Raw genomic sequence first — 12,619 nt, 5'->3', positions numbered from 1 at the left:
GTGGAACTGGGAAATGTGAGCAAATAAACTGGAGGGAACTAATGCGAATATTGTAATGCATTCTCTGGCCTTCTGCAGCACAATCATACAGGAATTGGATTAGACAAGTCTGTCTGTGTGTGTATGTGCGTCCTTTTAAAGCCAGTAGGGCCGAAGCGCACATAAAAGGAAAAGGACACACAGAGCTAACCCGACATAAAAGATCCAATCTCCAAACAGCATATAGAGTGGCGGTCCTAAAAGCACCACACTGGGACTTTTTCTACAGCACTTTCAGTGTCTGCAAGATTTTGCCTTTGAAGTCCAACAGCTGTGTTCCTATAATGTAAGAGCCATTCTTTCCTTCCAAGTTAATAAGCTATTTTACTGTCTTCACAGGCTAAATGTGTTTACCACGGGCTGTATGGATACTACTAGTGAATGACTTAGTGGGCAAATCCTTGAGCATTATTATGAAAATACCGTATCAAACGTTTTCAATAATATTTACCTAGCCGTAACCATGTCATACTAGGGTCTACTGGCCCTGTGAAGCTCGCACTGCTTAGTTTCCACAACAATGTGAGGAAAAAACCTTCACAATGGCCCCTCAGGTCAAATGCCTTCCTGAACACCGAGTGCAACCCGCACAACGCCATGAGCTCACTTCCTGTTCACAATGATTCACTGTTTCTGATTGGTGTTTAGATGATTGGTGTACTAGTACGAGGAGAAGCCTGAATGCACCCAAGCCACAAAGCAACACAGTGCTAGGTCAGCGAAAGATGCCCAAACTGCAGTACACTACAGAGGCTGCTGTTATGAGCATAGACGCATGAAGAACCATATATACACTACAGAGGCTGCCGTTATGAGCATAGACGCATGAAGATTAAGAACCTGCATGGTGCTCATGACGGGAACCCCTTTTGGGGTTTCATGCAATTCAATTCAATTCAAAGGGCTTTATTGGCATGATAAAACATACGTTTACATTGCCAAAGCAGAAGGAACAATGCAACAAATACAGCAATACAATCAAAGCATTATGTTATGCTTTAGCTGTTGAAAAATAGCAGATCTACCAGTGCCGCGCTACGAGCTTGTAGATCTGCTATAATTTGACTTAATTATAAAGTATTTGCGTCTGGGAGGGGGGGGGGGGGGGTCCTAATGCTCACCAACTACTGTCCAATGTGTCTCATAGGGAGGCTTTGGAATTAAACTTCTGACTTTTTGTTTTAATGGTACAGCCATGGCTAATATTTTACCATCATAAAGTTCTAGGAAGAGAAGGCTGCTATAATTGGTTCCATTTAGCTTTAAATCCATACAGGCACATATATCAGTAGTTGATACTAACGGTTTTCGACTGCAAGTAAATAAAACGTTCGGGCAAGTGGGAGTTGGCTTTCAGGCAAATTGAATATCATTGGCTATTCATGAAGGACAACGCTACCTTTTTACAACTAGTAGCATGCACTCATTATGTTTTTCAAAGTGACTGTCGCCACTCTGCAATTATCGATTGGATTTAACATTCATTTGTTATACAAGATTAAGGATTTACTTTTCGGGCAAGTAGAACATGACCTGTACTTGCCTGACGGGTAAGTGCCTCTAAGACCTTAGTGTCAACCCCTGCATTATGTAAATGCCCTCATTCAAAATCACATACAGAATCTCTCACAGACCCACAGAAGGCTGGAACCATTGTCGCTATGCGATGCGTTGAGCTTTGCTCTATTTTCACTATTTGTTGTATGACAAATATACAGTATAAGGCTTAAGGTGTGTGGCGCAGTGGTAAAAGTGCCTGCTCACCACCGCAAAGGCTGTGGGTTCAAATCCACAGTGGTGCATCTGGCTTTGTCGAACAAAGGAGGTGATACTCGTCATTGCACGTATTCACACACAGAACACAGAACAGACAACACATAAATGTGTGTGGGGAGTAAATAATTGGTATAATAACTAAATTGGGGAGAGAAAGGTGTAAGAAAAACACACAAATGGACACATCTGTATTCTGTACTGTTGGATTTGATTTCTCAGTGAGTGTTTATACTAGGTGTTCGGATCACCTGATTCAGACTAGATATGTTGCTTATGGTAAGGAACGTTTTAAGGTGTATCTTATAACCGTACAATGATACAGTATATCCCTATTTTAGAATCAGACCGCAGCAGAGAATACATTTTAAAGAAAAATCAAGAAAATATGCCACTTCCGTACCAACCCAGCAAAATCATGCCTTTGGGGATAATGTGAAGTAACACCGACTGGTTCCATTAAACTGAAATTAAATCCAGCCTAGACCGAAATAATAAACACAGAGAAATTGCCCCAACCAGTAACACATCAAGTAAGATGGATCTCTCTTGCTTTCCTCCTCAATTATGGCAAGTTGGCCAACAATAAAAAACAAATGTTGAAAGGTATGTGGGAATGAAATATGGCCTAATAGGAGTACCGGCTGAATTTTGTGGGAATTTTGTGCACATTGTGTGTGTAGTTGTAAGATAAGAAATGAGGCAACAAGAGTTCAAGGATCCCTAATGGGCCTACCTCAGCAGAGTGACTTGCACCTCTGCTTGCATGCCACCTGAAATCAAATGGATTGATCTGATTTAGCATAATCACTTCAATAGTAAGCAAAGCACAAAGGCCTGAAGCTAATCTTAAGGAAGGCGTTTTGAAAGGCATGGGGGGGATTAGGATCATAATTTTAATTCAAGCATATGAAACAGAATCTAGTGGCAAGTGGCAACAGAAATTACATTTTCCTTTTTGCATCCAAACGGTAATAAATTGCCTTGACAAGGGGGGGGGGGGTTTGTTTACATGTTATGATGCCAGTGAGAGCGGCTGAGCGCCCAGCTCCACTCCAAGCTTGATTTAAACTAAGGAATGAAAGAACACCTCCCGAGTCCCAGGCCTCTTCAAGTTCAATATTTCATGAGTCAACAGCCAAAATCACTGTGTCAGATGATTTAAACAGTAACACTTAGTGTACAACACTACAGAGAATACTGCTGTCGGGTGGAAACCTTGTATTTCAAAACCATTCCTTTGCCTTCCTTTACAAATAGTGAAATTAATGGCAGCGACGACATTATGCAGACAGCTCTCACCAGCAGCGCGGCATACGGCGGCAGACCGATGGCGTTTCTAAGAAGAGATGACACAGGCCGCTCACACAGACACTCAAAGGAATCTAATTCTGTCATTACACTGCACGCAGAGAGTAGACTAATGGTTCATCTCTAAACCACGGGGGTAATGGCTCACTTTAACATGGAGACGGCAAACAGCGTGTGTGTTCATACAGTATGTACTGCACCATGGGTGCATGATCTTACGACGGCACAGTGTGCCTTAGTGACCACATGCTAGTGAGAGAGAGTGTACTGTACATCTTTGAGTAATGAGGGCAAATGCGTGTGTGTGAGTATGTGTCTACAGCGCACATGTACTCGTTTCAATGCTTGCACGTGGATGTGGACATGTTTATTTATACATTGGATTGTCTAGTCTATGTATGTATACATGAGCGAGCACAGTCACCAATGTGTTGGGAGGTGTGTGTCTGCATGCATCGGTTAAAGTAAACAAACACTAGTTGTGTGTATTATTGTAGCTATGTGCTGGGATGTGTACATGTGTATCTGCCAATTTGTGCATGAAGATGCGCACATCTTCATGTGTGTGTGTGTGTGTGTGTGTGTGTGTGTGTGTGTGTGTGCAGAGGCGGAAAGTTCTTATAACGGCAGGGGGTTCAAGCAGCGCCCCCCCCCCCCCCCCCCCAGCGGTGGAAAAAAAACGAGTTTTGTTTTTTCGAACAAAAGCCACCTTATTAGCATTTGAATGCGGCATGCGCGGCGGCCCAACACCTATCTTGTAACCCCTCGTAAAGGTATGTGACTATACGTGCATGACAACATGACCACTGGGGAGGGGGAATTTCAGTGGACAGTCAGTGGGTGCATAATTTACTGCAGTGCATATACCGGTAGATATATTTTGCCAAAATGCAGTGGGTTCAGTCGCGCCTTTGCCAAAATGCCAGGGGGTTCAATCGCGCCTCTGAACCCACGGAGTTTCCGCCACTGTGTGTGTGTGTGTGAGAGACACACTTGAGTGCATGTGTGGGCACTGTCTAGTGTCTAACAGGCCCTTTCCTAACACGAGATGACAGCCACAGTGCAGATGCTGAGCTATACAGTGGAAAAGGAAAGATGTCTCACATCAAACATTTAAAGGGTAAAACAGAAAGGCAGTCACAGGAGATAGCGCCAGAACAACACAAAGGCTCATCTAGACCAGCACAGGCCCACACGTTGTACGTCTTGTCTTGTGTTCTGTGAAGCTGACAAGCACGTCCCTACGAGACCTGGTTGCACTTTTAAGGTTAAGAAGATTGAACGGAAGATTGAACGGTGGCCGCTATAGGAAAGAAAAGCCATCGCGTCTCAATCCAATGGGTCACAGTAAAGTTCACGGCAAAATCATCCGTGTCAATCGAGTTGGGAAAAACTGACCGAGACAAACCGGGTTCATCTGGGTCTATGTTTCACAGTAAGAGGTGAATAAACACTGATTGTGTTCTTGTCTAGTTGCCTCAGCACTTCCTTAGAGAGATGATTGTGTGTTTAGTTACTTCAAGCAGATTGGAACCAATCAACTATGTGATTGTGATGGGAAACGGCGATCTTTGTTATTATTATAAACGAAAATGAAATCACATTGACTAGTAAAACATAGACATGTTGTGCACAAAATACAAAAATATTAAATTAATAATTATATGTATGAATGGAATGTAGGCATTTACCAATATATTGATTATATCTATTATTAATTTAGAGGTTTGTTAACAAGTGCAGCCCAATTTGCAACCTGTAAGCATCCTCACACACACACACACACACACACACACACACACACACACAATAACCCTTAAGGCATGTTGTTTCGCAAAAACAACAACAATAACTAGATATTCAATGCTTCCTCATGAGCAGTGTGTAAAACCCTCAATGTAAATGAATCAATTTCTAAACGTACAACATTAATACTTAATATATTATGAATACAATAATAGAGCGTATAATACACACTATTACACAGGACCACAATGGGATTATGAAAATAAGCCCTCTGGGATTTTTGTGGAATCCTTTTAGCACCATTGTATAATTGTACCACTATACTATTTCCAAACTGTTAATAAAGTATTGAATAAATCAATACTGACAATACAACTAGTACAGTGCATCTGCAGGGTTCGAGGACTCAATATTCTTCTGATACATACACCTTGTGTAGGGTTAGCGTTAGCCCCATGACATATGGAGGTTCCATATGGGGCTAGTGTAAAGTAGGACTTGTCTGGGACTACTGCCTGAAATGAAGCTCATACAAGTGCAATATCTCAGCCATTGTTTCTTGACAGAACGGTACAAAATAATGTCGTCTCTCATTCGGGGACATAAAAGTTACGGACTGCATCTTTAACCCGCTACCTCACTAACCACCATCACGTCGGTGTGTCCAGTCCACTCCAAACTCCGTGAAGTAGCGGAAAAGTGTCACATCTTTGCAAAATTGCAAGCAGCAAACACAACTATTGAATGGTATAATTAGTAGGAGTAGTAGTAGTAGTAGTAGGACCCCCTCCGGTGAGTGTGCAACATTGTAGCGGAGTAATGGCAACATCCCGCGGAGTGAGGAGGATGTAAAGCCCCGTCTTGCGTCTTTTAAACCGAAAGCCCTACAATTCGAGCGCTTCCAACATAAACAAACGCCCGGTTAGTTACTCTTTTACTCGTTTCGGCAAAGTGAGGTCGCTAGCTAACTGCTAAAAGAACTAGAGAAGGGCTGGCATGCTGTTTCCCCTTCTTCTTCCTACCGTCTACCACTACTGAGGAGTGGGCAAAAACCCTCCACTTCTCCCCCCGCTCTGTTAGTTAACATTTTACTGATCGGATCGGTTGACACGTGTGAATTGTATTGTTTCCACTCACCCCCGCGCTCCGTTTCAAATCAAGTCGCTCCGATGTGATTCACATGGATGTTTGAGTAGTATTCACCATGTCCTCCTCCTTGTGTGAGTGTGTGTACGCGCGGATGGATGAGGTTTAACTTGTCCCGTTAGTAAGAGAGACTGAGCATAGATGGGTTGTGGCTGCAGAGAGAGAGTCACTCCTTGAGGGCGGGGCGGCAAGGCAAGAGGGAGGAGGAGACTTCTTACACGGGACAAATAGCAGATCTACAAGCTCACGGTGCGTCGCACCACTTACGGTCTATAGTGGCACCGTGAGCTTGCAGATCTGCTATTTTGGGGGGCGCGACACCGCTGTACGAAGTAGACGACTTTGGAGCACAATACAGAGAAGACCTCATGATGATAGAGACGGCCCTATTCGGGGTCCCTGGAACTTGGAGCATCCTTTTTTTGAGTGGTGCAGCCACTCCAATGAACAGCAATGTGTGTCTGTCTGTCCCTATGTTTAGGTACCAACAGGTGACATAAGTGGCGCTGTTGAGCTTCACACTGTGCACAGGTGCATGATGGGAAGCTAAGGTTTTAGTGTAACACCAGCACAGAGCACAGTGCAGTTTACAGACTAGGGCACACGCACAGGTGCACATTGATGATTGATTGATTGATTGATTGATTTATTAACAGTTTGCAGAATTACAGTACATTTCAAGTACAACTCAATACAAAAACTGTGAGTGGACGACACCATAAAGCATTACACTTAGTAATGTAGGGCCCACCATTTTCAATTCATCAAAACATTTAGAGATGTACGAATATACACAACTATATAGTCAAAAGGAAATCATCATAGGAAATAGGGAAAAGAAACATATACAGTGAGGGGGAACAGGGGTGGGTGGGGGATTCAGATTTTACGGGGGCCAGTTTTGAATTGCAGCCGTAGGTGCCCTTTGAGAGCAGTTTTGAAGGAGTCATGGGATTTGCATGTCTTAATGACTGTTGGTAGGGTGTTCCACATTTTCGTGGCATAGGAGCGAAATTAATTTAGTCCCTTGTTTGTGCCGAATCTTGGTTGAGATGAGAGGCAGTACAGTACAGTACAGACTACATAACGTAGTCCGACAGCCAATAGTCCGACAACCAATAGTTCCACAGCCACTAGTCCGACAGCCAATAGCCCGACAACAATAGTCAGACAACGAATAGTCCGACAGCCAATAGTCAGACAATCAATAGTAATAGAGTGCCAAAGTCCTGACGTCACTCACTCCACTCATCCCCTCGATTCCCCTGGTTCACGGAAGTAATTTATCTATGGAGAACATAGGTCATATTAAAATCGTTTTAAATAAGCATTGCATTAAATAAGCAACCAAAAAACAACTGTCTCTGCGTTATTGTCAAGGAGGTGTCTCTGTATCGTTTGCGACAGTCAGTCACTCAAATATGATACAGTCTGTTTCTAGCGGAAAACGGCCGACAGCCGCGGACAGAAGAAGCTGTCCGCAAGTGTGTTAGTAAGTGTGGCAGCACATAGCAGTAACAAAAGCGATCTAAAATCCTCCTATGGGGATTACAATGCAAATAAAAAGTACATGAACCTGTGGATTTGCGCCCTCTACCGATATTGACGTCAGACTTCGGTGTTCTATAGTCAGACAACCAATTGTCCGAGTCCGACACACCAACTGCACCACTCAGTTCGGACGGGTCCGTTGTTTTTTTTACTTTTGCTTTCTGAGCTGTCCAAATATGATTTAATAATACCAAGTCGAGATTGAATAGAAAATGCTTGAATTTGCCATTTCCAAATGCTAACATACACAATAAAAAAAAACCTGTGGGACTGGGTAGCTACTGGGACGTAAGTCGGGACTTGATCACCCCGGCTGGGTCACCTGAGTGAGGGGTATGATGTTCGAGAGAACCGAAACCCTGATGACCTTGGGATACATCACTGAGGATACGTCCCAGGTGCATCGGGCATCCATGCAATGTTTTCTTTAGTTCCAATTATGTCTTATTTATTCAGAATTACAAATGGATACATTAACACTAAGTCACCTTGCCATCTTTTCTGCAAACTCTCACCAGTGAACATATTTACTTTGGCTCCCATTGTGCTTTTATGTTTGTGTTAACTGTTAACGTTCGTGAGATGCATGAAAATGAAACTGAAGTTGAAGCTGAGAATGACATTTGTTAACTTCCTTTCTGGTGAGTATAATATAAGAAGAAAGAATGTAGGGGCGCCCGCTGGCCAAGCGGTCCAGGCGCATGCCACATAATATAGGCTTTGGCCTAAGAGCGCGTCGTGTGTTCGAGTCCCTTTCATGACGACCTTTGCTGCGTGTCTCTCCCCTTCTCTCCCTCTGTACTGTCTATCTTCACTTGATACTATCAATAAAGGCAGAAAGTCTAAAAAGAAAGAATGTAATTCTTGCCTTCCTACAGGAGTTCTCTTTCTCTCTAGAAAATGTTCACTTTCTCACATCACGTCACCTCTCTCCCCCCAACCCCCCTCCACCGGCTGGGAACCGGCTCAGTTCTTTTTGGCTCCAAAATTGAAACGTTAATTATGAATTGAGTGTGCAAAACCATACCTATATAAAATTATTATCACCATGAATCTTCCCCAGTTCATTACTTACACAAAGACAATGATTTATTGTTTTACAAATCTTAACATTTAAAATATGCAAATTAGTCATTATATAGGAAAATATGCAGACAATTTAAAATATGAAAAAGCTACTACTGTGGAAATATATTAATTTACTTATATTGATCCTATAAACAATTTAATATAGGTAGGCCTATATGTAGGCACTCAATGCATAATTAACGTCCAATGCTGGAGCTCTGGCTCATGAGCTAAAAACTGGTTCTGAACTGAATCGGTTCCCAACCGGTGGAAAGGGGGTCAATGTTGACATGGCTACATATCTGTAGCCATGTCTGTCTCTTGGTCTGCATGTTTTTGAGTGGTGCTAGCCACTCCACTCCACACACACACGCACGCACGCACGCACGCACGCACGCACGCACGCACGCAGTTCAGATTTCTTTCTCTGCCTCAGATACCACATCCTCTGTCTCTCACATCTAGGCTCAGCTTTCATCGCAGTATCTCTGCTTCTAATCTCCACCCACCAGGGTGGATGTTTGGAACTATACTGCTGGTGCTTCCTCCACCTATATGCCAGTGAGCAGCCAGGGGACAGATAATGCGGATGCCACAGTAATATGGGTCCTCAGGGATGACGGAAATTCAATTCCCATGCATCCTTCTGCTTCATTAAAGCTTCTAGCATGCCAGCTATGTTCCTATAGGCACTATAATATCATCATCTCCGTGAAGATGTCGCCAAGCATTTGGAAAGAAACTGGTATGGAAATCAATCAGAAAGGTTGTGGGGTCTGTGATTAACTTACTTTGCCTCACAGGAGAGTGGAGACATTATGATCATCTTATAATCTACATGCAATGTCACAGAGCAATATTTATGGGTCACGCTATACAGTAAAAAAAAACCCATTTTCTTTTCCTACACAATAAATTGTATATATTTTAATCAAACTTGTAAAAGAATTGTATACATTTTAAAACAAACAAACAAATCTAAGAAATTCCATAAATACAAATAATAATAATTAAAAAGCAGTGAAAATATAGCTGATCTACAAGCTTGTGTGCTTGTATGTCTATTTTCACTAGTTTGGGTCGACTAATCTCTCTTTTGGGTCTCGGGCTAAAATGTTTGGTAACCCCTGATCTACTGTATAGAAGATGTACTGTAGGCCCACACACACACACACACACACACACACACACACACACACACACACACACACACAAACACACACTGATCTCCCAGGATTAAGCATTAGAATGGACGCACGCATGCACACAAGCATGCACTCGCACACACGCACAAAGTAAACGCGCACGCACACGCGCACACACGCGCGCACAAACGCGCACGCACACACAAGGTTCAAGGCTACACAGTTGCAGTTTTTCTCACTTGTTCGAAAGCTACGTGGCTAAAATAAAAGCCAGTTCCTTATAGGCTTAAACAGACGATATGGCCTCACTATGCAGAAAGTCAGCGTTTGATGTTTCATCACACGTACCACTGATCTGAGAAACTAGGTCAGCAGTGTAGTGTAGGTTGATGGAGTGAGGCATTTGTTCACTACGTACCTCCACACTTCTTCTCCTCTCCCTCATGGCTGCCTGCCCCATTGTGGCTAGCATGGTGAGATGTCCTCAGAATGCACTCTTTACATATTTCATGGTCTCACGCCATAACTGGAGGTGTCCCACTTTTCAGAGAGAGAGAGAGAGAGAGAGAGAGATGTTTTATTTTATTGTATTTTAACAACTCATTTATTCATGGTGGCTACATTCGTTTTTACAATCACAAACTACAAATACAACACTACTAAAAAAAACACATCAACAAAAGTGATTCCCATATATTTTAGAGAAAAAGTACACCTTCATAGTCCATTATGCTTTTGAACACATCGAAGTCCCCCATTTTTTATTTATATATATTTATATTCAAACAATACTTATGCTCTAACTAAATTCTTTAAAACTGCTAGAGAGTCACACCTCTGCCCAGTGCCCTCAATCCATTGGGGGAAAGAGTAAGAAAGAAAGAAAGAAAGAAAGACAGACATTTTTTGCCTTCCTATGGGAGATCTATTTGTATCTAGAAAATGTTCACTTTCTCTCACACCTCTCTCTCTCTCTCTCTCTCTCTCTATCTCTCTCACACACACACCTCTCTCTCCCTCTCTCTCTCTCTGTATCTTGGTCTGCATGTTCTTTTCTCTGCCTATACCACATCCTCTCTCTGTCTCTCTACACGCTCAGCTTTTTTCACAGTATTTCTCCTAATTCACTTCTCTAGCCTGGCATCGCTTCTCTGCTTCTCCACCCATCTCGGTGGAAACGTTACAGTCAAAAAGTGGTGAAATATTGTTTGTCATACAGGCTCTGTCATTGCCGTTTCAAGGAAGGTAGAAAGAAACAAAGAAAAAACATCAATATGGGCAATACATACATGAGGTGCATGATGTATACAGGTGTGTGGTTAACAATAGCAGGATGAGGCATTTAAATAGCATAGATATGTACATATAAGGACCATGGCTTATAGAAACATATTGAAAGAGAGAGAGAGAGAGAGAGAGAGAGAGAGAGAGAGAGAGAGAGACTGTTTTTGAATCGACCTGGCATTAATAAAAAAGCACCAATATGGACTTAGAGAGTCAGCCACACCCCTTCAGTCACCCTCGGTTCAGTGCTTTGAACCAGCTTAAAAGAGCCATGAAATACTGTAAATACAGTAATACACATACACATACATCCTTCGCAGCACAGACAAAAATGACACTTCTCCAGTATAATAGACAATAATACATCCAGAGCCAACTTGTTTTGCTGCTGGCCTCCTTTTCCCGAAACAAAATTCCATCAATGGTTCCTCAGCTTGTGTGGTGCTTTTTGAAAGTGTATTGCAAGCAAGTGAGCCACACAATGCGCTGTATGGCTAAGGCTCTAAAGGAGTTGCTCTGACTACCATTGATTTCCTTCCCACCGCACTATCTCCATGTATTTATCTCTGTCTCTCTCATCCGCATTTCTTTATCTCTCGTCCGCATTGCTCTCTCTCTCTCCCGACCCGTTGATGGGATCAATGCCTGTATAGACGCCACAAGCCACGGGTACACCCTGTCGTTTCACTGGTTAGTTATTCAAAGTCTCATTATCGACTATATACCTGGCTTGAAGCTCTTTTTGCAAATCAATCATGTTTCACTGTGAATGTTAGTAATAACAATATATCTGAAGCTTTTACCGTTGACCCCTGCCTCTCCTGGTCAAAAGCACTGAACTGTGAGGGATCTGTGATCAGGGTGACAGAAGTTGCATTTTACCACAATTTCTTGGCATTTGTTATGCCTTTCCTTCTCCTTTCCTCATGTCTTTAAATAAGGCCAGCCTTGCGGCTTCTGTCTTGCCTTCTATACTACAATGGGGTGGAGTGTGACATCAGCACAACTGAACTCTGAAAGCTTATTTTAATGCATAAAATAAGTAAAAAAGTTAAAAAATAAAATAAATCACTGAAGGCACAGCCACATGCATAATGTAACTTGTGCAGTGACACTGAATGATTGGTAAAGATGAGGCATTGTACATTTTCAGACAGACATAGTCACACAGTTGTCATGCATGCCTGTCTATCAAATTAATACATACAAATATGTACATACTGTATATATTTATACAGTATGTGTATGTACATATTGGTGTGTGAAGTCTTGATACTGCATGCCATTGCATGCGAGTGGTGTGTCAGGGCCCGGGTGTGTTTTCAAAAGTGTGTGTGTGTGTGTGTGTGTGTGTGTGTGTGTGTGTGTGTGTGTGTGTGTGTGTGTGTGTGTGTGTGTGTGTGCGTGCGTGCGTGCGTGCAGAGGGCTGCCTCTACTCCATTTATACTCCATATACTCCATTTTCTGGGGGACAGGTAGCTATTTCACAGCCATACCACCAGTAGTGTTATGTGGCTCACAAGCCATTTTCCAAGTGCAGGATCTTGTTTTCAGCA

At 42.6% G+C, this 12,619-nt stretch overlaps 1 protein-coding gene across 1 annotated transcript in view; it reads right to left on the bottom strand.

Annotated features, from left to right (window-relative positions):
- Nucleotides 1–6,143, bottom strand: part of ppp1r16b (protein phosphatase 1, regulatory subunit 16B) — a 111,835-nt gene extending 105,692 nt beyond the window's left edge. Inside the window, exon 1 of the mRNA XM_080784177.1 lies at nt 6,007–6,143. The gene's annotated coding sequence lies outside the window, so the exon portion shown is untranslated. The remainder of the gene's footprint in view (nt 1–6,006) is intronic.
- Between the last annotated feature and the right edge of the window lie 6,476 nt (nt 6,144–12,619).

This window comes from Protomyctophum bolini (genome assembly GCF_963924005.1).
Source record: "Protomyctophum bolini genome assembly, chromosome: 2".
Taxonomy (NCBI): domain Eukaryota; kingdom Metazoa; phylum Chordata; class Actinopteri; order Myctophiformes; family Myctophidae; genus Protomyctophum; species Protomyctophum bolini.
The sequence above is the reverse complement of the archived record's forward strand: the minus strand, read 5'-3'. Positions and strand labels throughout refer to the sequence as shown.